Genomic DNA, 7,875 nt, shown 5'->3' with positions numbered 1-7,875 from the left:
TTTAAGGATCTCCAAGGAGTGGTTTAAAAGTGAAACACAGAGGACTGTTAAAAACAGCTGGTTTTAATTAATTTCTTCAACTTAAAAATACCTGTCTTCCACTGTTGAGCCAGTGAGTTTTCCTTTCTTTGGAACTACATGCTAAAAAATCCACCCAAGATTAAAAAATCCAAGAAGAAAAAATAAAAAAGAAGCAAAGACATTTCTGACGCCTTGAAAAGAATGTTTCAGTTAAAGAAATATCTTCAGAAACAGGGGGAAGGATAAGAGATTGAGAGACCTCCTGCAGATGGGAAGGTGCATCACCTCTGGGTAATGATTATTTTGATTTTTTATTAGTTTTTTAGTTTGTTTCGCTATAAAGCAAAACTGACTAAGAAGCCAATTTCACTTATGATGGCTCCATAGCCAGATTATCTGCCCAAATACTTTCTGTATTTTCATGTCTATTTTGTCCAAAACTTAACTTTTTGAACATTTCCTATTAATTTCAGAGAAACATTCAATAATATTTTATTATATTCCCATCAAACTGCAAGAGTACTTTTTATAAAGAGTCGACCAAGCCACAGGAAACAGACACCTGAGTTACCTCTGAGGTATTGTCTCAAGGGCAACTCTTCCAGTGAGAAACAATTTTTGGAACACACCAAAACCTTCTAGACAGAAATTACTGCACTGCTAATGTTGAGCTAAATGAACTTTTTCATAACCATTACTGAGCTGTTCTGTTCAGATTCATGACTGACCAGGAGAGCTCAGGTTTTTAAACCATGCCTAGCTTTTAGGTGTCACATTAGGTAGGCAGATTATCTCCCTACTGCTGGCTAATGAAAGTCATTTTTTCCTCGCAGGGCTGAACTCTGTAGTCCCCTGACATCCAGTGCCATCATGTGGAGACACGAATTGTTACTCTCTGGATGCCTGAGAGGAGGTTTTTCTAGGGACAAAGCACTCCATTCACTTAAAATCTTGTATTTGCAATAATGAAACCAATTATTTCGGGGCAAAATCACATTAATAAGTTTCTTGGCAGTTAAAATTTCCTTGGCTGTTAAGCACCTCCTTAAAAAGCCTCAGATCTGTACTGCTAGCTGCCAAGACTTCTTCCTGTGTTAAAATAAAAGAACCTTTTCTAAAACACAGAACTTCTTTTGCTCTAATCTTCTAAAATGGTGTGAAAGCATCACCCACTGGACTTTATTCGGTAATAAAATTTTCAGTGTCTTTCCTCAAGGACAAAGCTACAGATTTGTTCCTCAAGAATAAAAAAAAATCAGTTTTATGTTTCATTCATATACAAATATACACACACAAACATTCATATGCACACATACACACACACACATAAAAATGTTTAACCTTGAGACAGAATCTGGGGGAGATGATGGTCTTCTTGTGGTCACCAGCACTTTGACCTTCCTGAGACAGGAGCTCCACCCTGGAAGGTTCCAGACTGAATGGTGCCCTGGAGGCAAATCCATGCGAAGAAGCAGAAAAAAAAGAATAAAATAGTTTGTGCTCACTTCCAAATTGTCCCAAGTTCTACGTCTGGACAGAAAATACAGGTGACAGCGAGTGTCCTGTTAGCAAATGTCAGGTGCTGCAATGCACTGACTCCTTTTGCCCCATGTGCTTCCTGCCGGAGAACAAACACACTTGGCTTTGGCACAGCAAGTTTTCTAGGTAGGTCAAAATGACCTTCAAACAAGCAGGGTGTCAGTGGTCTTTAAAGCAGGTCCACGAGGCTTATCAGAATCCACTCATTAACTTTATTCAAAATGATACCCTGTGGTCTGTCTCACTGCTATGGCCTGAACATCCAGTTTGGAGATATAAACAAAACAAAGCAAGTGGTCATGTTTCACCAAGAGTTAAGAGCCCAGGAAGTAACCACAATTTGCCATGTGACTTTGGCAGGAGCTCTATTAATTAAACAGGCAATGAGTTACGATCACATCTGCATGTTGGGAGAAATGAAATCTGAAATGAAATTCTGAAATGCTCCCTCAAATGCATACAACTGTTGCAGTGGGGATTACTGTAACACGCATATATCAAACCAGGAGTCCCGTGGAAAGGAAATATATATGGACAGACAGATTCTTGCTAGATGTTTCAGAGATGTTTATTTCTCCAGCCGCATGGCCGGGGCTCTGCCCAGGAACTGTTCCAGTCACGGGACCAAGGGTCCTTCTGCCCGCGCAGGGAACACAAACCAACCAATGGGAACGAGGCTGAGCAGGGGCAGGGAAACCCCGTGTCTGTGCCCTCAGGGCCCCTCTCCCAGGGCTACACGGCGGGGGAGGGACCCCAACATGCAACCACTATGCAAAACGTGCACAGAAACAAGCAGAGAAGCAGTAATTCTGCATTTGTTTTACTCTGTCTCAGATATGGAAGCCCTGACAACATTTCTCATGTCTGAAGCAAACAGGTTATCACCCCATATAGCAAAGTCCTAATCAAACCACTGTGACACTGTTAAGGACTTGCTGATGGCAAAACAGTGGGGGGTTTTTGTGCTAATCTGGATTAGCAGAAAAAAACCACAGCAAAGCCAGCTCTACTTCACTTTTGCAGAAGCTTTTCTTCTTCTTGAAGCCCAAGGCACAATGAATGGTTGTTGTTACATCTTAGAACTCTGCTTTAATACAATCCCTTCTACACGGCTCTCTTAGTTTAGGAGGAAAAAAAGGCAAAGCATTCAAATAAGGAGGCTGATTTGCCTTCTTTACACATACACTTTTTTTCATACCATAGAAAGGCTATAACAAAAATTAATATTTATAAATATGATCATATACATATATGTGTGTGATCAAGATAATAGAAACAGCCAGGCTTCTCAATGAGAGCACAGTTTCTGCCCTGTTTTGCCCAAGCTTTTGTATCCACTTCTTTTGGCGGGCCAGATTAAACCAGGGCAGTAATTACGAAGTCCTCAGGATTGTGCCCATGGTGAATAAACCAGGAAGATTCTTTGTTAAAGAAGCATCAGTAAACTAGTCTTAGGCAGCACTTAAATTAGTAAACAAGCAGAAGTGAGGAAGAGGCCTGCAGTGTATTTAACCCATAGCACATTCTGTGCTCTGCCTTATGATGCAGAGGGGCCAAGGCCTAAGCCAGAAATTAATCTGGCTACTGCTGTAGCAGACAACAAAAATATTTTTACAAATACCTCAGCATCCAAAGGAGTGATAAGGAGACTCTTGAATAGATTCAGGGGGAAACACAGTGACACAGAAGCAGGAAGAGGCTGAAGTGGGGTACCCACCCTCATGAAATGGAATAAAGGACGAAACCCCCATAATCCAAGGAGAAGGGGTCAGTAATGTGCTGTGTGACTTGGGTTTAACTTGTGACACCCACAAGTCTGTGGGGCCAGATGGGATCCACTCCAGGATACTGAAGGAGCTGGTGGAAGGCCTCACTGAGCCACTTCCATCCCTTCACCAGCAGTCCTGGCAAACCACAAAGGTCCCAGGCAACTGGAAGTTGGCAAATGTGACACACCTCCACAATGCCCAAAAGAAGGATCTGGGAAAGCCCAGGACAGTGGGGTGAGGTTCAACAGTGTGAAGTGCTGGGTCCTGCCCTTGGGTCCCTTCAGTCCCCTGCAACTCCAGGCTGGGGAAAAGTGGCTGGAAAGCTGGAAAAGACCCTGAGGGTGCTGGTGATGGCAGCTGGACATGAGCCCGGGGTGCCCAGGTGGCCAAGAAGGCCAATGGCCCCTGGGCTGTCCCAGCTGTGGTGTGGCAGCAGGAGCAGGGCAGTGACTGTCCCTGTGCTGGGCACTGCTGAGGCCACACCTTGAGTGCTGTGCCCACTTCTGGGCCCCTCACAGCAAGAAATTGAGGGTCTGGAGTGAGTCCAGAGAAGGGAATGGAGCTGGGGAAGGGTCTGGAGCCCCAGGAGCGGCTGAGAGAGCTGGGAAAGGGGCTCAGCCTGGAGCAAAGGAGGCTCAGGGGGGACCTTGTGGCTCTGCACAACTCCCTGACAGGAGGGGGCAGCTGGGGGGGTCGGGCTCTGCTCCCAGGGAACAGGGACAGGAGAGAGGGAACGGCCTCAGGCTGGGCCAGGGGAGGCTCAGGTTGGATATTTGGGAAAATTTCTTCACTGAAAGTGTTGTGAGGCATTGGAACAGGCTTTCTGGGGAAGTGGTGGAGCCACCACCCCCAGTACAAGAAAATTTTAAGTCACCTAGACTATGTTCACCTACTATCTATCTACATTTATCACATGCCTTGTGGTTTTTTTATTTTAAAATTTTCAACAGCTGTGCTTGTGCAATAGCAAAAGAACTGCCCTTGGCTTCAGCTGAAGCAGGACACGACAGATTTATGCAGGTGTTTGTGCTCAGCAGAGAGAGACGCACCAGATACATTCAGCTGCTCTATCTGCAACCCCTCACACAGGAGTCTGGCACCTCTTGTGATTTCCCTGTCTTTTTTTTTTTGGCCTTGGTATCCCTCAAGTGGGTAGTTACAAGGTGGCTTTCAGGGTAGCTCACCTCCCTTTCAGAGACAAACACAGAAGAAAAGATGCAAAGGATTATGCATCCAGCATGTAAAACGCCAAAATACTTACAGCCCAGTGCATGGCCTATGCAACCCATAAAATAATGTGGAATTACAGCACTAAAGCTGATTATGATTAGTGCTACATGCAAGCACAGAGGGAAGATGTGTAGAAGAGTTACATCCTTTAGCAAGAAACATTTCTCTCTCACTATACAAACTTAAGATATGTACTGAAACTGTATTACTTTATCCGGTTTATTCACATCAGATTATTAAAATGTGCTAGAATTTTCCCCTACAAGCAGCAATTTTCTCACTAGGTGCTTTGGATGGTTTAAAAAAGCCCTCAGCAACAACACGTCTTTCATTAAAAAACTAAATTTAAAGGTAATTAAGCAATGCTACATTTGGAAGGATACAGCAGAGGCAGGACATTCTGCTGAAGTCCACCCTGAAAACATGTGTCAACACTGACTGGAAGGATCTGCTCTCACAGAATGGTGTTTATTCAGCTCTTCTTTCTAATGCCAGATGAGTCCAGCCGGCACCAAGCAGAAGGGTGGGTTTGATCACAGCCAATGAGCAGACAGATTTATTTCTGGGGAAATTCTGGGCAGCATTTGAACTCTCAGTTCTCATAACTCAAAAGTCAAAACAAACTGTGAAGAAAACACTTTTTTCCCCTATTCAGTTAAGAGTATGGGAGCAATGATTTGGTAATAAGATAGTTTTACAGAACTTGGAAAAAATCTCTCATGACCTGCTGTCTTTCAATGAAATAAAATCATTAAAACATGGAGCTACCTTGTCAGCCCACATGAATTGCTGTTTCCAATTATGTTAATAAAACAACACTGATTTAAACTAGCAAAGGACTGAGACTTTGACTAAAACCAGTCATGTTTCATGCCACAAAAAAGTGAGAGGTGGGCTTCCTTACCAAGAAAACAGAGAGAAAATTGCATATAGGGAATATAAACAGGCTGCAGTGTGAGGAAACTAAGAATAGCAGAATAAATTAAACAGATAATTCAAAAATGCTGCAGAGATCTTTTGTGGGCAAAATGATAAAACTTTCTCTTTCACAGCAGGAGAAACTTCACTACTAGAAATGATCCAAGAAAAGGCAGCACTGTTTCTGTTTCCTTTGTCTAAAAGTATGCATTCAAACATCACTTTATGCAATTAATGTGTGGACTTAGCCAATACTGCCTCGTGTGCATCAGATAATGGGACAAAGCTCACAGTGCTTATTTTATCACACTTACAGCCTTCTAAATATTGGGATGTGCATTTTTGAAAATACTCTGAGAACCACAGACCAGAAAATAACCAGGTAACACTGCAATTATTGATTACAGCAACTACCATTAGGTTAAAAATATTCTCCTGCCCTTTCCTCTTCAGACACAGGTTTGTTATTTTTTAGCTTTAATGAACTTTATCAAAACAACTGATTTCAGTATCTGCCTTGCACGTGTGTAACTCTGTTACCCCACAGCAACATCCCAAGTCCACCACTTTTATTACAATTAGTAATATTATTATTTTATTATATTATTTATCATATAGTATTGTTATTGTTACTATATAACTGATCTGCCTGGGAATTCTTTCTAAGCCTGCTGCTCTGCCAGATTTTTTTTTCACCTCTTGTTGGATCGCACAGCTATTCAGAATCCCACTACTGGTCAAAACACACAAAACTCAACTTCCTGCACTTTTCCAAGAACCTGCAGAACATTCAGCACTTACTTTGCAACAACTGTAAGGATTACATAATGAAAACGACCCCTGAGTACTGTGCATTCAGTGTGTCATTGTAAAAGATAAAACAGATGATACTTGAGGAAAAAATAAATTAGGGTCCTTCTCACAGCGGCGAACTCAACTGCAAGGCATGAATATACAAATATTCAGGCTAAGGCAAGTGAAAACTTTCAAAACTCAAGAGAACTCTTGATGGAATACAGAACTAAGCTGAGAGAGGTACTCGACTGAGTGGTTCAATGCATTATTCACAACACAGCTACAGCAGTGGTCAATTTTTAGTTTGATCTTTATCAAATATGGGCTGTTTGCACTGACCTGACAAAGTAAGACTGAAGCAAGTTTGAAAGTTTTGATGCATAATTTCCAATACCAGGTTTTTTTATTAAAAAAAAAAAATAAAATCACATTCACTCGTGTCATGGAGCATCCTTTAACAGGAAGCGTATTTTTAGGGTTAACACCAAAAACCCCCAGGCATAACACAGAAGTCCATGTAACTTTGTATTAAAGCACCCAATATAACCTTGGAAAACCAACTCACCTTTCTCCTTTACTTCTATGAGGTACTCCCCTGTTCTACAGAGAAGGCCACAGCTACATTTGCTCACTCATGCAGAATGCAAAGATAGTTGGAAATCACTTTTTCAACACAAAATATTTTATTTTTCCTGTAACTTTTGACGCTACATCTCCTTTCATTCCAGTACACGAAAAATTCCTGTGTTAGCTCAGAAGCAGCTGTTGAGTGGTTTTGGACCTGTTATTCCTCTGCAGCAGTGCATACTCCCAATTTAATTGACAGGTCATAGTCTGGCCACCTTACAGAATCAGCTGGGTGGAGTATCCAAAGCTTTGACAGAATTCTGCACAATGAGATGATAAATCAAACCAATTGGCATGTCTTCCTTTCAGGAACTCTAGATCCATTCACCATTATTTTTACAGGAATAGTTTTCCCTGAATTATGTAACTACAGATGGAATTAAGCCATGATGTCAAAGCCAAATGGCTCCAAGATTCACAGGATCAAAATGTGAATTCTTGATAGGTTACAGGCAGACTTAATTGTTGAAGTTAAAGTCCAGTTTGAAGCTGTTTGTTAACAACTTTTCACGGCATACAGAATGTTCCAATTTACTACTTGTTCTTGTGTCTTCTAACAGTAGGAAATAAAGAAAAACTTTTTTTTTTTAAATTTGCTTAGTCAAAATTATTAAATGTAATTGTGAACTACACATAGGGATTTGTATGTTTCAGAGTGAACAGTATTCAGTGATAATGTCTTACTTTCATCTGCAAAGTTTACTACTTTAAAAAAAAAGGGGGTATTTTAACAAATATCCTTAAGAATTGTTATAAAAATTCTCCTTTTAACAGGTTTATACTTACAGAAATCCTTCAGAAATCTCCCACTTGAAAAGCACCCCCTTAAAAACCTCCCCCTATGCAGCATGGAGGGGTAAAAACCAAAAGGAACTTGTAAACTTCATTTGAGAGAGATACAGAATCACAACTGTGCAAAACGTCTCTGCTGCAAGATTTGCATGTTTGTGTTTGTGCTCTTCTAAAGATGGCCAAA

This window comes from Corvus hawaiiensis, chromosome Z (genome assembly GCF_020740725.1).
Source record: "Corvus hawaiiensis isolate bCorHaw1 chromosome Z, bCorHaw1.pri.cur, whole genome shotgun sequence".
In the NCBI taxonomy this organism is placed as follows: Eukaryota; Metazoa; Chordata; class Aves; order Passeriformes; family Corvidae; genus Corvus; species Corvus hawaiiensis.
The sequence above is the reverse complement of the archived record's forward strand: the minus strand, read 5'-3'. Positions refer to the sequence as shown.